Source organism: Panthera onca, chromosome F2 (assembly GCF_046562875.1).
Source record: "Panthera onca isolate mPanOnc1 chromosome F2, mPanOnc1 haplotype 2, whole genome shotgun sequence".
In the NCBI taxonomy this organism is placed as follows: Eukaryota; Metazoa; Chordata; class Mammalia; order Carnivora; family Felidae; genus Panthera; species Panthera onca.
Window position 1 is genome coordinate 70,517,054 of NC_138356.1, and position 25,127 is coordinate 70,542,180.

At 52.2% G+C, this 25,127-nt stretch overlaps 1 long non-coding RNA gene across 27 annotated transcripts in view; it reads left to right on the forward strand.

Annotated features, from left to right (window-relative positions):
• Positions 1-25,127, forward strand: part of LOC132664522 (uncharacterized) — a 368,888-nt gene that overhangs the window by 204,538 nt on the left and 139,223 nt on the right. The window contains exon 4 of one of the 27 annotated variants that reach the window (XR_014136587.1): positions 13,310-13,387. The exons of the other annotated variants lie outside the window; for them this stretch is intronic. This is a non-coding gene — a long non-coding RNA (uncharacterized LOC132664522). The remainder of the gene's footprint in view (positions 1-13,309; positions 13,388-25,127) is intronic. 27 annotated transcript variants of the gene reach the window in all.

The following is a 25,127-nucleotide window of genomic DNA, read 5'->3' on the forward strand; positions in this document are numbered from 1 at the left end:
GGTAAAGACGAGTACAAAAAGAGAGAAGGCAGGATGTCTGTCAGAGACAGATACAGAGAGGGAGCAGCGCCCACAGCCCACGTTCCTTTATTTTCCAGATGGGTGTGGTAGGTGGCTTTCGTGCCAGGAGCAGTGTCTTTTCTCTTCCTTTCCTCCTCTGCTCTTTCTGCTTCTTTCTTGGTGGCATCTCCACAGCCATCACAGCGGTCACCCCCAGAGCATCACTGGCCGGCACATGGAGCCCTAGGAATGGAAGAATTAGCACACAGCGGTCTGAAGCTTGGGCTCCCGAGTCCGGTTCAGGAATCCCCCTCAGTCACCTTGAGCAGAACGTGTAGCAGTTTCGTCCTGGGCGACATGGGGGGAAGGGGTCACTGCCATGCTTCTAGGGCTGCCCGAGAGGCTGGAGTTTGTCACTCCACGCACAACACCTCACCCAACCCAGAGCCGTGCCTGGCACATAGTAAGTGCTCAGTAAACATCACCCATACGCACACGTGGCTCAAACGTCTCCTTATCAGAGAGGCCTTTCCTGGCCGTGCTGTGTAAATAGTACCCGCCTCATGACCCATCTACCGTTCCCGTTCTCTCTTTAGTGATCTCTGGAGCACTTCGCACCATGTGACCCACTTGTGTATCTGTTTGGTGACTCTCTGCCACCACCTGACCCCCACCCCCCCCCCCCGAGACCCACAGATGCAAAGCTTTCTGTTGCTTTTGTTTAATGGCTTATTCCCTGGAACATGGCGGGTACCTAGTAAGTATCTCTTGCGTGGATGAGTGCCTATTTTAGAGACGGCCTCCAAGCCCAGAGTCAGGCACAGAGAGGTAAAGTAACTCGCTTAAGACCACCCAGCTACAAGCAGTGGGCGAATCTGGATCCAGAGTCCCATTTCCTAGGTGGCTCGGTTGGTGAAGCGTCCGACTCTCGATTTGGGCTCAGGTCGTGATCTCACAGTTTGTGGGTTCAAGCCCCACATCGGGCTCCATGCCGAATGTGCACAGCCTGCCTGGGGTTCTGTCTCTCTCCGTGTCTCTCTGTCTCAGTCTCTCTCTACTCCTCCCCCACTTGGGTGTGCACGCGTGCTCTCTCTCTCTCAAAATAAGTAAATAAATTTAAAAACAACAACAAACAAACCATTAATGCCTCCCTGCTGGTAAAACAAACAGACAACAAAACTAACTGGGGCCTTCAGCACAGCGCGGACACAGTAAAGGTTAAGTAAAAGCTGCCTGTGGTGGCAGCGGTTCCCCGAGCCTGTCCCAGGACCCCCATTTGGTTGTAGCCCAGCATTTGGAGTCTTAACGTGCCAAGAGAAAAAGCTGGCCTAGGAGGGGTGGTGGCCAGGCCTGTGTGCAGTGGCAGTGCCCAGATTAAACACGAGTGTGCCCCTTCCTCATGTGGAGCCCGTTTCCACACTCAGCGGAAGCTTCTGGAACATGCCAGCTGCTCTTCTGGTTGCCCTTTTACAAGCCCCAGGCGGGGCTGCAGGGGTCTTGAGGGCAGGAAATTGTCCCCATTATCCGTACCTCAGCCCAGTCGGCCTTCGGTAGGTTTTACTGTTCCCATTTTTAAGACGAGGAAAATGAAGTTCAGGGAGGTGTAAGTCCTGAGGCTGAGATTTAGGCCTGGGTCTGCCAGGTCCCAACCCCCTCACACCTCTGCTCTGCTCCTCAGATGCTATAGCATTTGGATCCTGACTCATAAGCATTTATTGAATGATAAATATAGTCTGGGTGCTGTGCCTCATTTTGTTTCTTGTTTGCTCCTTACGTTTTTTAACACTTCCTCTAAATGCGGAGACTGTGCCTGTAAGAGGTACACGAGAGAGGATATTTGTCTCCTTGCCTTTCAATTCTCTGGTTGCAGCATTGAGCTGTGAGGAAAGAGCCCAAGTGTTGGAGTAGCACTGTTCTGGGTCCAGGTCTGAGCCCAGCCTCTCAACTGCTGTGTGATCTATGCCCAGTAATCAGCCTCTCTGAGCCTCAGGTTCCCTCTGTGTAAAATGGAGCTAGTGCCCATACTTGGAGGGGACACGGAGGATTTGAGAGGTTAAATATGAAATACGGGGCGCCTGGGTGGCTCAGTCAGTTAAGATCTGACTCTGGATCTTGGCTCAGGTCATGATCTCACAGTCTGTGAGTTCAAGCCTCACATCAGGCTCTGCACTGAGTGTTTGGGACTCTCTGTGTCCCCCTCTCTCTGCCTCCCTCCCTCTCTCTTTCTCTCTGTCTTTCAAAAATAAATAAATAAAAATTTTTAAACTAAAATAAAGTAAAATAAAATAAAAAAGCATGCCGCCTGATGCACAGTTGGCCATCAGTGAGTGGTGGCGATTTTGTTGCTGCTGTACCTAAATGTCACTTCTTCGTTTGCCTTGTCTTTGTCTCTCCCGAGGGTGAAGACCAGGCCTTATTCATCTTGGCATCCCCACCTTCTAACACAGTTCGTGGTACGTGGTGAATTTATGCCTGTTGCAGGGGACATGAATGAATGGAGGCAAAACCAAACAAATGGGCCACTGGCGTGTCGGGCCCAGTCTGGCCAGTTGTCGAGGGACGTGTTTCCTGGAGTCTTATCCCCGCTTGTCAGATCCAGGCCAGGACAACGGTGTGGTGGTTCCATTGTTCCCAGATAACATTTCCTATCTTAACGTCTCCCTGGGGCCGCCCTCGGCCACGCCCTGCCCTCCTGTCCTATCGCTGATCCCCACTTGGACCCTGGTAGGTTCCACTCCAGCCTGCCGTGAAGAAAGCTTTCATGTGGCCGGCACTGCTCCTTGTCCCCTCCCCACCGTGTCACACCAGTTGCGGAAGGGGGCATTTCTCTCTCCGGAACTTTCCATGTTGCAGGGAGGACCTAGAAAATGTTAAATAAAAATGTTTTCCAGTAGCCTGACTCTTCTAGTGTGACCTGTGTCTTCCTGCTTGCACTTCACACACGCCTTGTCTGATCAGCAAATCAGTTCTTACCCCCGGTCTTCCACTGAGTAAGCGGAGCACAGAAGGGATGGGATTGCCGGTAGCTGGTGAGCGAGAGAGCCTAACCCATTACCAGCTCTGCGCACCTGACTGCAGCTCTTCCCACCGCATGTCGCTGCGTGATTGCATCTGTTGGTGTTTGATGTCCTTGCCTATTTCCAGAAGAGATTTGATGGCTCTGTCACAGTCTTAATGATCCAGGGCCATCTCAATGCTGCCAGCTCAGTGTGACATCCCTGGGCAGATGTAAGGCGCCCAGGCGTTGCCCTGTGGGTGAGGAAACAGAAACCGAGGGAGCCAAGTGCCTTTTGGAGATTACCCAACTGAGGGTGGCGCACTTTCCCTCTGCCGTGTTTCCCTTCGACTTTTAGATCAGTTGTTCTCAAACCGGGTGTAATGTTGGACTCACCCGAGGAGTTTAACAACCTTGCTGCCGGGATCCCCAGTGCCCCCACCACACAGGACCCGGGCATTGAGGTTGTAACATCTCCCCAGGTGTGGTTCTGTGGTGCGACGGTGTTGAGAAGCACCGTCTTAATGTGTGTTTATTTTTGACACACAGAGAGAGGGAGAGGATGAGCAGGGGAGGGGCAAAGAGAGAGGGAGACACAGAATCCGAAGCAGGCTCCAGGCTCCGAGCTGTCAGCACAGAGCCCGACGTGGGGCTCGAACTCACAGACTGCGAGATCATGACCTGAGCCGAAGTCGGACGCTCAACCGACTGAGCCACCCAGGCACCCCGAGAAGCACCGTCTTAGATCACACCTGCCTCAGGGATGTTGGGAAGCTCATGAGAGGCTGGCAGTTTCAGACAATAGCTCCAGCCCTCCTAAGCCTGAAGCCAACCTTGGCTTCAAGTTGCTCACCTTTGCTCAGATTCAGGATAGCCGGGGTCTCAGAAGAACAGACAGCGCCGAAAGAGGAAAATGGAGAAACGAGTGAGATGGGAACAGCCCCCAAAGCTGTCATGTGCTGTGCCCCTATCATGTGCCAGACGCTGGCCTGAGCACCTTCCGTACATTAACTTACCTGGGCCACAGTTCACACACTAGCACTGAGACGCCTCTGCTGATATTACCCCCATTCCACAGATGAGAAGACTCAAATAGATAAGCAACCTGCTCAAACTGGTAGGGGCAGGGCTGGGATTTCAAGGCAGATTGATGGCTCTGGAGGCTACTGTTTAACCACCATGTCAGTTGCTTTGCAGAATGATCTGGGAACTGTGGTATATCAGTCCCATGTGGCCAAGAGTCCCTTCATGGTGATGACGGGGCTAGAGGTAATCTGTCACTCTGCTGCTCAAGAGCCTCTATGACTCCCCATGGCTTCTGTAGAGGAAAGCCACACCATAGGCCCAGCATAGGAGGGCTGTCTTTACAGCCTGACCACTGGCGGGCCACTCTTTCTCACTCCATGTCACACATGATGTTAAGACATCTGAAAGTCCTCTCTCCTTTCTCTGCCTGGTAACCCCCTGACTCTTTAATACCTAGCTCAAATATCCTCTTTTCTAACTCATGCAGCAAGAGTCAGTGCCGCCTTCCCCTTGGTTCCCAAAGCTCTTGGTCCCTCCAACTGTGACCACATGGGTCACAGCCTTTCTCTCAGGACCCTCCAGTGGATGCCAACCTCTCCCAGGTAGGATAACCTCCTTTACCTTGGGTTCTACCTCATTTCAGCTGGGGAGATATGTGTTCTTTATCTTCTGACTATCAGAGGATTTTCTGTTTGTAATGGATGCTTTTCTTCAAGGTGCCTCGGGCTCCAAATTGCATAATTGATATTTACTGTGTTTTCCTAGGTCAGGCTATGATTTTGGCAGAGTCCCGAGCTCCTGTGGAGATTTGTCTCTCGCCAGCCTTGGGCTATCTGCATTCTTAAACATCTCAGGGCCCAGAAGAATTTGACCAGCTCTGGGAATGGCCTGAATGAAGAGGTGGTTGTCTTGCTTAGTGTTCAGCTTGCTTCCAGAACTAAGCTACCATGGGCCAGAGGAGGAAGGGGCAGGAGGAGTGGATTTTTGGTGACCAGAAGTGAAATATGTTTGTTTCTTCATGTGCTTTTGTGGAAATGGCAGGAGTTGCTCACCAAAGAATAGTAAGGTTCTTTTACCAGAGCCCCACCAAGGTCTGAGGGAGGCAGGCACACACGGAGCCACCAGCTTGTCAAATGATGAGACACTGTTTATTTATTGACATGCAGTGCCTAATTTTTAATCAGATTACTGCATATTGTAAAGAAACAGGAGAGTATGACCCAAACTCAGGAGAAAATATAGTCAACAGAAAATGGAATAGAACGGAGCCAGGGTTAAATTTACACTTGTGTGATCGATTGATTTTTATTAACAAAAAACTTCCATTTTTCAGAGAGTTTTAGGGTCACGGAAAACTTGAGTGGGAAATGCAGACAGTTCTCATACACTCCCTGTCCCCGTGTCTACACTGTCAGCATCCCGCACCAGAGTGAGACACTTGTTACAGCTGACAAATCTGTACGGACACGTCATTATCACCCAGAGTGCATAGTGTATGTTAGGATTCACTCTTGGCGTTCTATCTTCTCCGACAAATGTGTGACATGTATCCACCATCGTGATCACATATGCAGTAATTTCACTGCCCGACACAGCAAATCCTCTGTGTTCCACCTATTCGTGTGTCTTTAATGAGACATGATCTGAGAGCTCCCCAGTTCCAGATTGGCTGCTGAAATCACAATGCATCCATGAAGTGGCATACCACACGGCTGTTAAAAAAAAGAAATAGTGGCTTTATGTAATGCAGAACAATCCTGAAGCCATATTAACCTTCGTAAAGCAATGTCAGCCTGGGGCGCCTGGGTGACTCAGTCGGTTGAGCGTCCGACTTCAGCTCAGGTCATGATCTTGCAGCTCGCGAGTTAGAGCCCCCCGTCGGGCTCTGCGCTGCAGCTCGGAGCCTGGAGCCTGCTTCGGATTCTGTGCCTCCCTCTCTCTCTGCCCCACCCTCTCGCATTCTGTCTCTGTCTCTCTCAAAAATAAATAAACATCCAAAAAAAAAAAAAGAAAAAAAGGAATGTCAGCCTTAACGTTGAGTAAGAAAGGAGGGCAGAGAATGGTGTAGAGCATGCAAAGAGCTGTTCTAACTGCCACCTTTCCCTGTCAGCCACCTATACTTCAGGCGTCCACACTCAACACATCCTGTTGTTCCTGCTTCTATACTGACCTGTAAGTCTCAGGGGACAGTCTGCTCCATGAGGGCAGGGCCAGCTCTGTTGCCTGGGCCAGTCCCAGGGCCGGGCATAGTAGCTTTCCATCGGTGAGTACACGAAGGGGTGTACAGAGGGGGTGCATTTTCTTTCCACAACTTCCTTCTACCCACTGTGCTTCTGACACATGAGGTGCAAGCCCCCGACATCCCCTCTCCCTCTCCTGCGCACTGGCCTGGCCTCCCTTCCTCTCTCCCTTGAGTCTCCATGCTCGGCAAGCCTCGTTTTCCCCCAGGCTGCCGAGACGCAAGAGTTGAGGAGAGGCTTCAGGGGGACCTTGGAGACGATCGTGTGCGCAGCGAAGGTGGGCACGCCTGACCCGACTGATGAATGTAGGCGTAGGAGCCGGGCGACCCAGACGCAGACCTGATGGAGTCCGAGTCCGAGCTCCGGTGTGGCCGCCTGTGTGACCTTGGCCGTGTTACTTAACCTTGCCGAATCTCCGTCTCCTGAGCTGTAAAAGGAAGCGAAAAAGGCCTCTCTGGAGGTCGTCATGAGGATTGACTGTGGTAGCCCTCAGTGAAAGTGTCCTCTGAGGGAGGACTCGGGCCGAGTGCTTATCGTGTAGGGAGGAAAGTGAGGAGGGCCCCCTGATGTCCTCAGGTGCCCCCGCCTTCCCCGGGGAAAATCCCCACGGCAAGTCAGAGAGGTTCGAGTTTGCCTCTTCCTCTTTTATTCAGTGCACTTCTCTCGGCCGCCCAGGGCTTTCAGCTCAAGCAAATAAATTATCCTGCTCTGCTGGGCTCTGTGTCCTGTAGCCAGCCATATGTTTGAGCTTGATAGAGATTCTTATCGGGCGGGTAATATTACCCAGCGAGGGATGACATTTCTTATCAGAGGCCCTGAGGAATCAGAGATAGGAGCCCTTTCTTTTTACCGGCAGCCAGGCCTCGATGTTCAGGGCTGGGCCGGCAGGGTGGGGGGCGGGCCAGGGCGGGCGCGGAGTGGGCATCTCTCGCTGCACTGGGTGTCGGTTGCCCCCCCCATCCCTTCCACGTGACAACTGGCCACTCCCAACAGCCTGCCTGCCTTTGAGATGTTTGCAGATGATAGAGGCAGGGCCGGGCAGGGGGCGTGAATGAGGAAGGAAAGAGGGGATGTGAAGATGCTAGATCCCTTGGGGGTGGCTGGCGCGTGTGGGGGGAGAGCCAGGTGGCCTCCGCTGCAGAGCCCGGGCGGGGGGCCTCTGCCCCCTGGTTCTGCAGAGTGGAGGCTGTTGAGGCTCTAGTACCCTCCACGGTCTTGGCTGGGGGAGTGGCGAGGTGCCGGGTCACCTCCTTGCCCCGCTCCAGATGCTCCCTGTCCTCCGCCCTGTTCTGTGACAAGGAGGCTGTCCTGTGTAGGTGCAACAGGACGGATGCCCCAAGGGGCTCCTGGGCCCTCTGGCTTCTGTTTGGGAGGTGAGGTGGGCGGGCAGGAAGGGGGTGAGGTCAGGGTACTCGTTGGCTTCCTCCTGCTGGGTCCCTGGTTGATACAGACAGGTCTACACAGAAGGCCCTGCCCTGCGTCTCATTCCTGAACCTGGCAGGTACCCATTGTGTGATATTAGGTTGTTTACCTCTTGCGCCTTGGTTTCTTCATCCATAGCACAGGGTGACGCCGCAACTCTTGCTGTCGCTTGCCACTTGTCTTTGGATCTCTCCGGTTTCTCTGCCTCTCTTTTGCCCTGATGTCTGGAGGAAGGGGCACTGCTGGGTCCCCAAGGGCCCGAGGCCAGAGCTCACTGCAGACGAAGCTCCAGTGTGGGCAGAGGAGGTGGGAGGTGACCGCGTGATTTGGGGACTGCAACCTCTGTTGGGGATACGTGCTCCTCCTGATTTTTGGGGAAGTTCTGCCCTATGCAGCCCCGCTCTGCAGTCATAATCTTGCTAGCATCAGAAAGGGAAGGAGAAGTGGTTTCTCCCTCCCCCTGGACCCTTCCCAGCCAGCAGTCCTGCCTCTGCTTCCTTCCCGTTCCCTCCATGTCCTGCTTCCTTCCGTCTCTCGGTCCCGCCCTCTTGTGGGGTGGGCTGAGCCTTCAACCTCACCTCCCGACAGCCAGGGCCAAGTTCTAAAAGCCCAGCTCTGACCCTGTCCCTCTCCCAGCCTCCGCTAAAGCCCACCTCCACGTCACCCCACCCTGTGATCCCATCCCGGTCACCTCTGTGATGACACCTCGCATGCGGGGTTCATCTCTTGTCTTTGGAACTGACCATTGTCTTTCTTTGACTTGGGTACCTGATCCTGTCGTTTGTCTTGAGGGGACCACAGACAAGGCTTGGTTCTTCCCCAGCTCTGCCAGCTGCTGGCTCTTTGACAGCGGGCAGGTCACTTCGCTGGTCTGAATCCCAGTGTCCTCAGCTGGGACTGGGACTGGGAGCTCCAGCACGGAGGTTCTTCTGAGAAGAAGGCTCTTACTGGGGCTTGGCCAATGACAGGCCTTCAGTGAGTGAGGCGGTCCCCTCTCTCTAACCGACCCTCGGATTATCCAAACCCTGCCCATGCTCGAATTCTCTTCCACCATTTGCTTTCCCGCTGGGCTCTTCTGCCTGGGGGTCATCTTCCTCTGTTGGAAAGACTCCGTCTGAGCGCCTCATGTCTGGACAGCTGGACTAGACCTTGTCTCTTCCTGCCTGTGTCTGTCTTCCCAGCATGATGCAGATTCCTTTAGGGCACCGGCTACCATGCCTGGTCTTGGCTTGGCCATTGACTTGGTGATTGAGCAGTTTGCTCCAGGGGAATGGAGGACAGTCACTTCTTCCTTCATTGGACCCCGTTTGATTGAGTGCACATCATGTAGCAGGTCTGTGCTTGGCACGGAGTCGGAAGGAGGCACAAAATGGAGACCGCCCTTCTGGAGGCCATCCTCCAGTGAGGACGCTGCCCTACCCAGAGTCTGTTCCAGGCGTGGACTGCAGATCCGGAGGGACATGGTCCCTCCCCGTAGGTAGCTCAGAACCTGAGGGGTTGGGGGCGTGGGGGGAGTTCTGTGCCCAAGGAGAGGATGCCTCCCTTCATACCCCCTCAGATCAGAGCTTGTGGAACCCCCTCAAGATGCCACTTGTCAAAATGTGGAGTATCCAATTTGCACGTGCTTCCCGCCATGGCATCCCTTCCCACCGAGGGGGTCAGCTCCCAGGTCATTAGCACCTCTCATCGTGGACCTGCATAGCCCTTGTTAGGTAAATCCTCTAAGAGAGGTGTTCTAGAATGTTCCAGCTTGGCCGATCATGAAGGTACCCTGAGTACTCATGCCAGGCCAGCTCGTCCCCAGCCAGGGCAGCGGGTGAGAGCCAGCCAGCCGACCATCCTGGCTGGCTTGTGGTTTCTTTCCCTGTGAGCCTCTAACATCTGGGCCTGGAGCTGAGTTTATTTTTCCTCCACTGCCAACACTCTTAACCAAAATCATCCTCATCTTCCCCGTAGCTCACGGCAAGAGCTTCCAAATTGGGCTCCCTGGATCCATCCTTGTCCCCCTGCAGTCCTGTCTCCACTCAGCAGCCAGCACAATCTTTCCAAAATGTGAATCAAATTGTGTCTGTTCGGCCAAACATATCAGGGCCTTCCCATTTCTGTTCTTGGGATAAAACCCAAAATCCCCCACTGGGCTCTGCATGAATTGGCCCAGATGTCTCTCCTCACTCACTATTCTTTAGCCACACTGACCTCTGCTGAGTGATACACCCCATTCTCACCCACCTCAGGTCCTTTGCACATGCCATTTCCCTGCTTGGAATGCTCATTCCCTCTATTTTTTGCATAGTAAGTGTCTTCTTGTCCTCCGCTTCTCCCGTTGTTTCCTCCCACTGCTCTCTGCTTTTCCTTCCTGGCATGATCTGTCCTGATACATTTATCTGTGTTTGTTTCACATCTGTCTGCTTTCATGAGACTGAGATCCTGAAGGGGCAAAGATGAGGTCAATTTCGCCTACTGCAGTAAGAATAATAAAAGCCAGTGCTTTGACCCCACTGACCATGTGCCAGGCACTGTTCTAAGTTTGAAGCTGACCCAACCATATAAGCCTCCTAAGACCCTCTTGGGTGTAGATGCTCTTCTTGCCTTCATTTTACAAATGAGGAAACTGAGGCACGGAGAGGTTAAGTCCTGTGACCCAGTGTCCCATCTAGTAGATGGTCAAACCAGAATTCAAAACCACACTGTGCTCCAGGGGTCCATATTCTTAACCCCTCCGGGCAGGGCCTTACTAGTGCTTCCCCAGAAGGGATGTTCAGGGAATGGTTGGTACATGAATCAAAGGGCCACTTGTCCCATGTCTTGGGGAGGTCCTCACTGTGGTGTCTGTGCTGGATCCAGGACTGGCAGCATGTTAAAGAGGAAGGGACCTGGAATGCAATCAGGGTCCCTCTGTATTCTCTAAGCGGTGATTGTAGAAAGTCTCTACTGAGCCATGATGTTCTGAGCTCAGAGAGGAGTGGTGCTTGCACGGGGCACAGGAGAGTCTGGGAGGTGGGCTGAGGGCTCATAGTGTGTACCCACAAAGTATCCTCTGCCCTTGCCCTCTTAGCGGGCTTCTCGTCTCTGGGGACAGGGCCTCACATGCACTGTCTTTCAGGTGAAAGTAGCTTTCAAGCTGGGAGGGAGAAGACCCCCCCCCCCCCAGCAGGGGATGGCCTGGGCTGGGTGACAAGGACGAGGGACAGACACAGTTCTTGTAGGATATGGAGGGTGGCCCCCACGTGTTCTCTCATCCTTGGCATGCCCTTGCCATAGAGTGGCGATTTTGCTGACTTCCAGTTGCAGGGTCAAGTGTGGGGGGGCTTCAGGTGACCCCCTGCCCGTGCCACAAGACGGAAGGGCCCCCAAGAGCATCCTGAGTCTCTGGACGGGACGGTGAGGGGCCGCCACCGCGACCCTGTGGCCTTTCTAAACAGATGCCCAGAATCGTCGGTTTGACTTTCTGACTCTTTCCAGGAAATCCCTGCTCAGTGCCTTCAAAAAACCTTCTCCCTAATACTTAGTTCTGAGCGTTGTTTTGTTCTTTTCCTCTCTCCTAATCCTCCCTCCTTCCTGATCCTCTCTCCAGGGCCCTGCCTTACACTCTGCTTCCCGTCCTTCCACATTATATGGGTGTCGCTTTCTCTCTGCTTCTCTCACTGCCCCGTTACCTCACTCTGGTCTTCAGATAAACAGCTTTCAAAGGAACCCACGTGCTGACTTCTTGGAGACTTGCCCGCCTGGCATCAGATCCAGCCCTGCACCCCGAGTCCCCCCCCCCAACCCCCCCCCCCCCCCCAGCAGGGGGAGAAGGACATTTGGTCCTGTAACCACCCGCCATAGGCATCTGACTCAGCCTGGATGCTTCTCATCTCTGGAAGGTGCTCTGGCCCCAGGCCTGGACCTGACAGCAGGGCCTGGCTGCAGTTTTCACTGGTGACCCCTCCCAGTGCCTTCCTCTTATTCTGGAGATCACTGCAGCCCCTGGATGCCGCTCCTTCTGCCCCAGAAACTGTGACATGCAGAGCCCTGGGGCCCTAGCTTCTTCACTTAGTAGATGTACCTTGACCAGCCTCCTGAAGCCAGGCTGGATTCTGATCCTCACTCCATTATTTCCTAGGAGGGTGATCCTGGATGAGTTTCGTAAGAACTCTGTGCCTTGGTTTCCTCATCTGCAAAATGGAACGCTGACATAGCGTCCGCCTGTGGTGGACTGAACTATGGGCTCCAGTCCTTGACTCCCCCATAATCAAATTAACACGAGTACACCTTTGCCACAGCCTCCAGGTGGGCAAACGGACTCCTCCCCACCATGGCTTCCGTCTTGGCCTCGCGACTTGTTTTGGCCCCTGGGGTGTTAGCAGCATGACTGGAGCGGAAGATGGAAATTGGACAAGGTTGGGCTTCCTTTCTCACGTACGTTTCATCGTCGCAGCAGGCCTCTGATGGCCTCCAATCCACAGAGGATGAGAGACATGGAGCGGATCCTAAACTCACGCCTCGAGTGGAGCTGAGCTCAGACAAGCCCCCCCGGTACCAGCCAGAGCCCAAGCTGACTGGCAGGCATGCGAGTGAGAAACAGACGCTTGTTGTTGTTTGCCTTGGGCTGGGATGTTTTGTTACACAGCGTCCTTGGAGCCATAGTGGACTGCTACATCGCCTCGTAGAGTTTATTGTAGGAACTTTAACTGAGTGGGTCCATTCATGTATTAGATTTCTATTGCTGCTGTGACAAATTGCCACCCACTCAGTGTCCAAAAGCTGTATTATCTTACAATTCCATAGGTTAGAGGTCCAACGTGGGTCTCACTACGCTAAAATCAAGGAACACAGGGCTGGTTCCTTCTGGTGGCTCTAGGGGAGAAGTGTTTTCTTGTCATCCCCAGTTTCTAGAAGCCCCTTGCATTCCTCGGCTAGCAGCCCCTTCCTCTGTCTGCAAAGCCAGCGACATAACACCTCTCCATGCCTTCCTTCCATGGTTACCTTTTCCTCTGACTGACTCTTCCCATTTTGGATGCTTCTGATTATATCGGACCCACAGAAATCACAAAGGATAATCTTTCGCTTTTAACGTCAGCACGTTAACTTTCTTCTCCTCTGCCACTTAAATCTGCCTTTGCCACGCAACCTAACTAGTCACAGGATTCGGGGATTGGGGTGTGGGCATCCGCAGGTGGCCGTTACTCTGCAGACCACAGCACACTGGGCACTTAGAGTGGGGCTTCACGTGCACCGGGTACTTTGTACCCACTGGCATGACTTCCAGCCTTAGCATTCCCATTCACGAGATGAGATGAGAGGTGGTCCCATGTGACGTCTGTGTGGGCTTCTCAGATGGGCTTTGTTGTGCTGGACATGGGGAAATATTCCATCTCTTGGTCCTGGATGGACTGGAAGCTTATGAGACAGGAAGGGGACAAGGTCAGTTTCCTAACTGGCTTTGGAGCAGACCAGAGGTTCTTCAGGATGCTGATAATGCTCCTGATTAATGATCATGGCAAGTCCCCCGTGGTCCTCCCTGTCAGTCAGCATAGCCCCCCAGCACGGGACTGGTGAAGTGACCAGGAGGGCTGGGGGAGGCCAGGCGGGGGCCAGCCCATATCTCCACGTGCCCAGCTGATTCTTTCCTTGCACTTGACAGGTCCTTCTCCTCTTCCCACATAAATGGACTGCAGGGAAAAAGAAACTTCCTGGCCTGCCTGATACCAACTCTAAGGAGGTAGAGGAAACAAAACCCATTGACAATGATAACCTCTCGCCAGACTTCTGTGTTAATGGAGGGGCTGCAGCTGGCTGCAGGACGTGTTCAGAGGTGTTGGTTGGGTGTGAGTTCCCACAGAAGGGGAGCTAGAATTCAGTGTGTGAGAATAGAGTGGGAACAGTGTGGTACTAACCAGTAGGAGAGGAGCCCAGGTTCGAGGGTTCTTGGGATTTGGAGGTTCCATCAGTGACTTACTGTGTCACCACCAGAAAGCAAGTGACGCGTTCCGTCCTACAGTTTCTTCACGGTGGCCAAGTGGAGTTCACAGGGATTTCCCCACAGTTGAAAGGAGATGCTGTGTAATGATCTTTGCTGGAGATGAAGCTACAGAGAATCATGGGAAGAACTTGACGGTTCTTTGGACATCACCAAACTTGCTTGGGGACATGAGGCCCAGAGAGGTGACGTATGATCCAAGGTCACACAGCTGCTGGGGAGTAAAACCAGGTCCTGGAACCAACCTCAGTTTCCGCCCTCCTTTTCCTTCGGCATCCCGTGTCGCCATCTTTGTTCCCGACACCTGTTGCCTGAAGCGCCCCGATCTGTTTCAGCCCTGCCAGTTGACCTTCTGCCCTAAGCTAATCCCTCGGTGGCTTCAACATGGCCAGTCTCCTCTCACCACGTACTTTAGGCATCCCACGGTTTCACGTGACAGGCTCTGGCTACAGGTCTCGTTCATATTGCTAATTGTGTGACCCATGATGGTAAATCATGACTGGGGGCCAGGAATGTGGGTCCAGGTTTGCAGGGCTAAGGGGCACGCGGTGCGGGAAATGCAGCGTGATGGTTACTTTCATGTGACGACTTGGGTAGGCCATGGTGTCTACGTATAAATATGCATACACACACAGGCCCCTGGTTCTTTTCTCTGGAGAAATCGGAGTAGTCTGTGCAGTTAAAACAAGCCAGATTTAGGGCCACATCCAGGAACTGCCACTGCGTAGAGAAAATTATTAATTGACTTCATTGGGCCTCACTGTCTTTGTGGGTAAAATGGAAATAATATTAATATCTGCCACGTGGGTGGCAATAAAGACTAAACAGGACAGTAACTATAAAGCACTTCACGTGCGGCCCGGCAAACAGTGCTCAGCAAATAACGCTGTTTATCGTGAGATGTATACTGTCTGCAAAAGCCACGTAGGTGCACGAATCAGTCTACTGGCTGTCCGACAAATGACCCCAGAACTTAGGGGTTTAACACCAGGACTGTTTATTTTTCACGGTCTTGAGGGGTGCTTGAGCCCTGCAGGGTGGTTCTTCTGTTCCACTTGGAGTCAGTGTGGCTGCGTTCACGGGGGGAGCCCTGCGAGGCCGCGTGGCCAGAAGGCTTTACGTGGGGCCTCAGCCGGGATGACTGGGGCAGCGGCTGAGGCCTCTCGCTTACTCTGAGACCTTGTCATCATAGTCCAGCCGGACCTTCTTTTCCAGTGTGGCGGCTGGACCCCCCCAAGTGCCTGGTGTAAAACCTGCCCGGCCTCCCTAGGGCAAGGCTCAGAACTGAGACGACATCGCTTCCATCACATTCTGCTGGTCAAGCGGTCACAGGTCAGCCCAGATTCAGGGGCAGGAGAAACAGACTCTCACTTTGGAGGGGAAAAACAACATGCGTGTACAGAAACGGGAGGAATTCTTGGCAAGCCTCACCAGACGCAGCCAACCCCAGGGCCTAAGTTGCTTTTAGAGTTTATGACTCTCAGCCTCTACCGTTTAACCTCTTGGGTTATCTGTCCTAATCTAGTGAGTACCAGCAGGGACTCTGGAGCCAGACTGTCTTGTTTCAGATCCAGCCTCTGCCACAGACTAGCTGTGTGGCCTTAGGCTAGTTTCTTATTGTTTCCCCATCAGGAAAATGGGGATAATATTAGTACTGAGGCAGAGCTTGCGTGAGGATACGCCCACATGTGTATAGGCAGGTGTACGTATATAGATATGCATGTGTGTGTATGTGAATGTGCATGTATATGTGTGCACAGCCAAGTATGTCTGTATTTGTGTGCACACATGTGCGTATACATACGAATGTATGCACATGCACGTGTGTGGTTGAAATTGAGGACACTGCTTCTAAAGCTGTTTCCCTGTTTGTATGTTTGCAGCTTGCCTTGGCCCTGGACACAGGTCGTGCTTTTTTTTTTTTTTTTTTTTTTTTTTTTGAAAATACTAAAATTGGACCTGGGAGTTGGTCCCCAGCTGGAATTGGGACTGAGTGAGCCCTCCCCAGGCCAACAGCTGGCACCTTCACTGCAGGAGCAGTTCCCTGGGCCGGGCCTTGAGAAGTGGCAGTGTCAGTGGGTCCTGGTAGAATGCGGACAGTCCTCGGCCCCGTCCCAGGCCTGCTCAACTAGTTGCTGTGGGGGGATCTGCACAGGGACCACACTATGCTGCTTCTGTCCATGGCTGCTTTCCTAGCTGCCTTCGCTGGTGCCACCTTCGGTCTCTGATGAAGTCCCTTTCCTTTTTCGTCCCCCCCAAAACACCCACATCTTCTCCTCCCCCAGTCAGGATCTCAGAGGGGTCCACACACAGGCCTCGTTTCATATTTGGACCTTCGGTTTTATTTCACTTGCCCACATCACTGAGAAAGACTTAGTATCCTTGGCTCACCTTTTGCAGGCTGAGCTGAGGTCAGGCTTAGCTCTGGGTGGCCCGACCACCTGGGCCTCTCTCCCTTCCTTTCATAATGAGCTGATTTCCCCTAGGGTACAGCTTCTGGGCAGGGTGACCCCACCACTTTGTTCCCTGAGCCTTCCCACTAGGGGGGAAGAAACCCAGCTATCATTTATTGATCATCTATGCTATGCACATATATCGCTCTAATTATTACCCTGCAGGGAAGATATTATTATCCTGAAGCTAAGAGATAATCAGCAATTTACCAAAGGCACCAGCATTTAAACCCTTGTCCACCTAACTGGAAAGCCTTTTTTTACTCTTCACCATACTGGAGGTGAGATATGAAGGATTTCTTTTCAAGGCCGTAGGTCCTAAATACTTCTCATTGTATGTGCACAAAATCTTGCAGAGAAAATTTTTTTCCCCCAATTTAAAATGTGCCGACTGTCCTTGGGGTTACAAACATGTCCCAGAAAGTCAGGAGCTGGCCGAGTTGGAAGGCACATATGACGTGAGCCCGGCCAGGGTGCGGTGACGGGGAATCCCACTGCTACTCACTGCCTTCCTCTGTTGAGACTTTCAGTTTGTAAACATGTTTTCTTCCCCGCACTTTGGCATCCATCATGACTTAAATTCCAGGTTGTCCAGCCCTTGTAGAAAGGAGTTCAGATCTTGGCATTAAACGGTGCCCACTGTGTGTGCAGGGCTTTGCCACCACAGAAGGCTTCCCGAACCTCCGCTGATCCACACAGCTGCCTGGACAGGATGTCGGCCTCCCCGACGAGAAAGATAAAGGCCAGAGTCTTCGAGTGCGATCGGCCTGAACACCAGCATGCTCACGGCTACCAGGACCTTCCTCTGTCCAGTAGCTCGTTAGCTGAGAGGCCGCGAAGCAAATTGAGGCCGCATTCAGGTTATGGGAAAAGACCTCTCCTCCCTCCCATGATCTGGCGGTCCCTCTGCAAATACTGCGGGACATCTGAGCCCTGAGTGCACCGATGTGTTTACCTGACCGGCCTCCCCACGACACCGTCTGCCTCATCTGTCCCCAATCTTCAGCGCGTATCCCAGTCCCTGGCCCGTGGCAGACACTCCCTAAGGAGGCGCTGGATGAAGGGACGCGTCGCACGTCCCCGTTACCGACGAGCCGCTCGGGGAGCACCGAACTCCTGCCGGGCCCCCGGCTGGACTTTGTTTCTTCTTACAAAGCACCGCATGTCTATTCCAGAAACATCTCCAAATCCTCACACGCAAAAGGAAGAAGCTAAAAAGGCTGCTGTTATCATTCAGAGGTGACTAATTAGCAGGGCGGGTGTATATGCATATGCACACACTTGTAACAGCACCGTAGCGCACGCGTGTGTTTGCCCGTAGCGGTGTTACTAAGTACGTGATGAATATCCTACCCCGTCTGCACGCACACTCCTGCTCCTTCGCTCCATCCGACTGCTGGGACACGCAGCCTCGCCGTTGTTCAGACAGCGGTGGCAGGGGCCCTCCAGTTCTTCTTGGGTGTCTGGGGCACTTACGAATTCCGCTCTTGTCCCGTGACAAGCGGTGCTTCCGTGAATACCCTCGTAGTTAAATCTTCGCGACTAGATTTTCCTATTTTATGAGGATGTATTCCCGTAAAGTGCAAGAGGCCATTTAGGCCCCTGCGTGCCCTTCGGGAGGCTTGGCCCGGCTTCTCCCTCCGGGACACCGCCACGTCTCTGAGCCCACCGCCGCAGGGAAGCAGGGTGGATGTGCCTTTTCCGGCCTCTTCTCTCTGACACTTGGCGTAACACCAGACGCGCGGTTACTGTTCCCAGCCTGCGTGTCCCTGCATCAGAGGACCTTCCTCACCGCGGGCTGATGTTGTTGTCCCCCTTCCGGCCCTCGCTTTCTGTAACAAACGTCCCCAGTTAATTCAATCATGATTTGTGGTGTTTGGAGCCGAACCTGAGTGGGTCTGGCTCCCTGGCATGCCCTGGCGGCCAGCGCGGTGTTTTCTAACGGTCAGAAGCAAGAGCTCATGACCGAAACACCTGGATTTGCCCCTTTGCTCACTTAAGGCTTTGCTTTCTTACCTGACTTCTCGTGTTACCTGCCTCACACGGTCAAGGTGAGACTTCCGTGAGATACGGTACCTAGAGGGCACAGCACAGGTGTGACAGGCGGCCAACGCCCAGCTTCTTGTTGCTTGGGGTGTGGTTCGTGGGTGGTGAGTGCTTCCTGTGTGCCAGGCACTGTTTTAACCGACTGAGCCACCAGGTGTCCCTGAGCCAGGCACTGTTCTAAGTGCTTTACCTCTGGAGGTGGCAGACTGCAGCCCACAGGCCTCATCTGGCCCACCATCCATTTTTCTATAGCCCACGAGCTGAGGTTGGCTCTTCCAGTTCTAAACGGTTGAGAAAAATAATCAAAGGAAGTATCCTATTTTCTGACACGTGAAAATTACATGAGATCGGATTTCATTGTCCTTAAGTAACGTATCGGAGCACAGCATGTTCTCCCTTTTACGTATTGTCTCCGGTGGCTTTGACGTCTGATGGTGAAGATGAGTAGCCAGCACAGAGATAAGGCATGGCCCACAGTGCCCCCAAAGTACTCACTATCCGGTGGCCCTTTAGTTTGCTGAGTCTCATATGAGCCGATCTAATCCCGCATAGGGCAGGCTGTTAACTGCCAACATCTTCACTGCACACGTGGGGAAGTGAGGTTAAGAAACTGCCTGAAGCCGGATGCCCGAGTGGCTCTGTCAGTTAAGCATTCGACTTTTGATCTCGGCTCATGCCATGATCTCACGGTTCGTGGGATCAAGCCCCGCGTCAGGCTCTGCGCTGTTTGCACGGAGCCTGCTTAGGATTCTCTCTCTCCCTCTTTCTCTCTGCCTCTCCCCGTGTCTCTCTCTCTCTCTCTCTCTCTCTCTCAAAATAAATAAATAAACATTTAAGAAAAAAATTGCTTGCAGTCACACCCAGCTTGTAGGTGGTAGAGTGGGGGTTTGGTTCCCAGAGCTGGGGCTTTTAATGTTTCCACCATAGGGCAGGTTATTGGTCTTTGAAGGTGAGGGACATGGGGGAGGGAGAGGTGAAGGCAGGAGGTCAGGAGTGGGAACCACTTCCATTGGACCTCAGAGTTTTGTTTTGACCTTTTTCTCATAACGGGCTCTTCACCACCCCCCACCCCCCACCCCGCCTTTCCCAGTCTCCTACTGTCACCTGCTAAACACAGGACCAAACCATACAGAGGTATTCAATATGCCCCTAAAAATGCAGTCACTTTCTACTTTCACAGTGCTTTCTACTAAACACAGACTTCATAAATGTTGGAATGAATGAATGGATCTGGTCAATAGGTCTTGGATTCTTCAGAGTTTAGACTCTGGAGGTAGGGCAGGGACCCCTGGGAAAATCAGGAAAGCCATGGACATTCTCACGGGAAGGAGACCTTCCTGGGCCGTTGTTACGCTCCCCAGGTGGCACCAGGTTCTTGGGCTACAGTGTCAAACGCTTCTTCTGTTAAAATCCCCCCGCGGGAAAACTGCTGTCTTTTCCATGGCTCCACTTTGGTTGATTCTGAATGTTTGGTTTCTTGCAACGGTTTTGCTGAGATATCATTCACATAGCATACAATTTAGATATCATACAATCTTGGAACATTTTCACCGCCTCAGAGAGAAGACGTGTCCCCATTTCGCTCTCACCTCCCTACCTGCCTTCCCCTGCACCCCCAAGTCCTGAGCAACCTAGTATTTCTGTTGCTATGGATTTGCCTATTCCGGACGTGTCACACAAATGGAATCATACAATATGTGGTCTTCTGTGACTGGCTTCTCTCACTTAGTGTGATGTTTTCAAGGTTCATCCACTTTCAGCATGTGTCTGTACTTCGTTCTCTTCTGTGCCTTAGTGACATTCCATTGTGTGCATGAACAGCATTTCATTTGTTCTGTCATCAGTGGATAGATATTGGGTTGTTTCCGGTTTGGGGCCACTATGAATGATGACTGCTTCTCTGAAGGTTCATGTGCAGGGTTTTGAGTGGATGTGTGTTTGCGTTTCCTTGTGTCTATATTCCCAGGAGTGGAATTGCTGGGTCATGTGGTAACTCTGTATGTAACCTTTCGAGGAACTTCCAGACTGTTCTCCAAAGGGCCTACGCCGGTTTTCATTCCTGCTAGGAACTGTGCATTCTTGCTCGTCATTGATGCCTGTCTTTAAAAATCACAGGATTCCACTTTCTGTAACTTTCAGAGCACACGAAATTAATGAATAGTGCTAGAAATTAGTACAGTGGTTTCCTCTGGGAGGAGGGCAGAGACAATTAGAAAAGGCACAGAGAGGGGCGCCAGGGTGGCTCAGTCGGTAAAGCATCCCAACTCTTGATCTCGGCTCAGGTCATGATCTTAAGGTTCATGAGATCGAGCCCTGCATTGGGCTGTGCACTGGCAGTGTGGAGTCTGCTTGGGATTCTCCCTCTCTCTCTCTCTCTCTCTCTCTCTCAAATAAATAAATAAACATTAAAAAAAAAAGAAAAGGCTCAGGAAAACTTTTGGGTGAGGGAAATGTTTTATGTCTTGGAGGTTTAGTGTTTTTGGTATATGCATTTGTCAGAATTCATCAGAGTGTTCATTAAACACATTTCACTGTGTGCTAATTAAGCTTGAATTAAAAAGCAAACAAACATACAAATGAAAAAAGCCTAGGTGGAGAGGGAGAAAGGAAAGAATATAAGTTATCTCTGGACATGACTTATCTTACCCACCTTCCCCTGGACAGAGGGCCTGTGCCTGGCAGGCAAGGCCAAATGTGAAAGGCTTTTAATTGATGTGATTAACTATGTCTCAATAGGGAGCCTCGTTAACACCAAAAGGGAGGAAAGGAGGTTATTTTTCACTCTCCTAACTAGGGGAAGGCTGGAAGGGAGTCCTGGGGGGCACTTGGAGGGCTGGTCCCTGCAGTGGGGGAGGGGCGGGGGGAGGGTCATTTTATCAGTTGCTGCAAAACCTAGCCTCCATTTGCATCTATGGAGAGGAGGAAACCCACCTGAAATTTTGGTGGGGGTGGATGTTTTTCAAGTCTGCATCATTCACGAAAACACACTGCCGGTATACATAGAACCCTCTATAACCCTTCCTTAAATGTACTAGTGGCTGTTGAACAGACCATAACAGGAAACAAACAAACAAACAAAAAGAAGCAAATGGTTTCATCTTTTCCCTTAGACTCTGCAGAGAAATTTATGGATTGACATAAATTCACAGAAGATCAGGATCAGACAAACATCATTAATTACTCACATAAAATCAGTGTAAAATTTTTTATAAAATTGCAAAAATTGTATCATTTTATTTGTAGGTTAGAAAAAATACATATTTGGCTAGAAAAAGCCTAGAAATGTAACAGCCATTATTTTTGGAAGGATGTGATTATAATGTGATTTGCTTTTTTCTGTTGCTTATCTGTGATTCATTCTTCTCAATGACTGTTGATTGCTTGTGAGTTCAGTTGTTTGTTAAGAAGTTATTTCTTCTCTCTCACTGGTTGGAGAGGTCAGTTTCCATAGGCTCCCCTCTCTGGATGAAACTCTCCCCTCCCTCCCCACCAAGCTTACAGCTTATGAACTTAAAGGCAGCACTGAGTAAGTATTGAACGTGATCTTCAGGTTAGCCAGGTGAGGGTTCGATCGTAGAGGATCTTGGGCAGGTTCTTTCTGTGTCTTCGTTTTCTCATCAGAAGAATGGAGCTGATAATATGCTCCCTGATCGATTGATGGGAAACATACATGAGAAACCCCCAGCACAGGACTTGGCCTTAAGTATCAGTCCGCTCCTTTTCCAGCCCCCTTTTAGCTTGGTACCTTCCTGGTACCTTGGAAACTAGCACTCAGCATTATGGTCCAGGTGACTCCTGATGGTTGGGCTGTATTTCTCGAATCACTGCAGAAGCTTAAATACACCTGCACACAACGTGTGGTGCGTTTGTGTGTGTGCACATGCACATCAGCAACACTTTTGTGTGTGTGGCGTGACATTAAACGAAACCTCCTTCCCTGCGGATGAGTGAGGACAGCTCGCTGCAGGAGCTAGGATCTGTCACAAACCAAAGGGAGAGCTAATTGCAGCAAACCTCCGGGTGACCGCACTACTTATGTTCCTTCCTGCAATGCGATTCCTGGCAGTGGTGATAGGAGTCTTCAAGCAGTGTGTCCAGTATGTTGGAAATGTTCTCTTCCTGCAGATCAGGATGGAGAAGGCAGTCCCAGGTTGAGTGCGAGTATCGTTTTTCCAGGACTGGGGGAAGGGTTTGGCAGAGGGTGAGTTAGGGTTTTGCAAATTATGTCTACGCTGGTGGAGCACGCAGGGCACACGTGGGCAGAAGTGATTTGCTCTCATGCAAAACAGGAGCCACGTGCGGTCCTCTGTTCCCCCCACCCCACCACTTCTTTGGTCACCTTTGCAACCCTCCTTCTGGCTCCAGGATGCCTGCCCCAGCCCCTTTTCTCGGCTTCTTTTTATGGCAGTGGTTTTCGAACTTCAGTTTGCAAATGACCACCTGGGAAACTTGCTAAAATGCAGATCTCTGGTCTTCCCCCACCAGGTTTTCTAACCCAGTGGTTCTGGGGTGGGGCCTGGGAAATGGCATTTTCACCAAGCTTCTCAGATAGGCCCGTTTGACCAGAAAGGCACTATATATTAGTTTCAAGGGGCGCCTGGGTGGCTCAGTCGGTTGGGGCGTCTGACTGTGGCAGGGTGGCCCTTAACTCCGGTGCTGTGTGGCCTTTTGTCCCAGCACACACACAGACTCAGCAGGCCACCTAACCCAGGAGACCGAGTGTCCTATTGAGAGGTAGATGGTGTTTGGGCTGAGGGGCCTGTGGCCCGTCTGGGCTCCAGCATCCTTGGGGTAAGATGGCCATATTACTATCATAACTGCATTTATCGGCCACGGATTCGGTGCTAGAACCACCGCAAGGACTATGCGTGCATTTTGTCCCTTAGTTGTCACGGCACTGACGTGAGGTTGGGGGCACTGTTAGTATCATGATGGTTCAAGGATGAGGAAACTGAGGCACAGGAACGTGGAGCCAGAATACACACCCAGGCAGCTCGCCTCTAGAACCCTAGTGCTTAGCCTTTGTGCCTTCGGGCCTCTGGAACAGCTACCTTCCTCTCCTGTCGCAAAGATGTCGTCGTGATGTTGGAGGACAGCATGTGCAGTGGAGTCAGGCCCACTCCTTCCTGTCTGGAGCCCTCAACCCCCTTTGAGCCCTAAATTGCTCATTGGTAAAATGGGAATAAGGATACCTACTACCCCACAGGGCTGATCAAAGGGCCAAAAGAAATGGTAATATTTTAGGATGTATAGCACTCAATAAATGTTCTTAAGTATTTTCCATTTTTTAAAAATGCTTATTCATTTTTAAGAGACAGAGACAGGCAGAGTGTGAGGGGCAGAGAGAAAAGGAGACACAGAATCCGAGGCAGGCTCCAGGCTCTGAGCCGTCAGCACAGAGCCCGATGCGGGGCTCGAACCCACGAACTGCGAGATCGTGACCTGAGCCGAAGTCGGACGCTTAGCCGACCGAGCTCCCCAGGCGCCCCAATTTCTGCTGTTTTCAGCCACTGAACCGTGAGGTACATGTTAGTGCAGCGTAATATTGCTGCTCCTGATTGATACAACCTGCAAGGCAGAGATTGAATCCCACCCTGCATCGATGGGTGGGGTCTTCCTGGAGCCCCAAGCGGCCACACACTCTGAGGTCCCATCTGGGCTCTTGAGGGAAGTGTGCTCTGATGGATGGGTGATGTCTGCCGTGCTGGCAGGCGGGACCTGGATGCTCTGGCACCGCGTGCCTCTCTGCTAACCGGGCTCTTTCCCCAGGCCATCCTGAGGGCTGTCCCCCGACTCATCTCCTCATCAGCTTCTCCCAGCAGCTGTCCCGCTTCACGCCATCTTCACTTTCTCTTTCCCAGCGCGGGCTCTTCTCCCTGACTTCCAGCGTCTCACTATTCAGGCCCCGACGCAGCCTCCCCAGATTTCCAGATGTTTTCTTTCTGTTCTAACCTCAAGGAGCTCCTCGTTGGCGCCTGAGCGTGCTGCCCACCTTCCCGGCTGCCGGCCTGGATCACAGGCCTCCTCTCCTGCCCACACCCTCCCCCCACCAGGCTCTGGTCATCAGGCTCTCAGAGGACTTCCTTCCCAGCCCACAGCGACCTGCCCCCCGATCGCAGACCACTCAGTGCTCTCACGCGATCAATCTTTGACTGTCTTGTTTTGTTATCTTTGACTTCATTCCTCATGGTATCTAACATTCCTCATGTTAGAGTCTCACCTCCCTAAGTCAGTCCTCCCGTCAAGGAATGGCCTTGGTGTTGCAATTCCTCACCTTAGTGACTAGGTGATAACAGGCATTTGAGAAATAAGTTATCAAAGAATCGGTTGGATCGGCGGTGCGGGGCTAGGGAGTGGAAGGGGAAAACCCAAGCGAAGTCACTTAGGACCTCTGTCTCACTTTTACGGGCCTGCAGCCTGCCTCTCCCCCTCCCAGGCTGGACTTTCCGTTCACGGCTAGCGCAGTCTGGGCGTATGTCCGCGTGATACTTTGAGTCCAAACGTAGCTACTGAAGCAGTCCGTTGCTCAGGCCATTGCTGGGCTCAACTCTGGAATGAGAGAATCCAGGAGGTCTGGGCAGGATGAGCCCATCCGCTTTAGGAGGTGTGCTTCCCGGGTGAAATCGGGTTTCGGCTAATCTGGAAGAACCGCACCAGGAATTAGCCAGAGCAGAGGGGTGCTCTGTGGAGGCCCCAGCCCGCATGAAGCCCGGGGCGCTGGAGACTTTTCCAGGGGCGACCAACAGCACCGCAGACTAGGAGTTTTTAATGGCACGTTTTCGTGCAAACATTCCCATTTGTTATTCCTCTGTTTTCCCTTCTTTCCTGGAGGCCTTAGGCCGACCTCCCGCCCGCAACTCTCCCACTGTCCCTTTGCCCACTCCTCAGGCTGGCCTGTGTGAAGAAGACCGCGTTATGTGCAGAAAACCTCTTTCTAAAGTTGTGAGCGCTCGTGGACAGAGATGGAAGGTTAGAGCATCAGT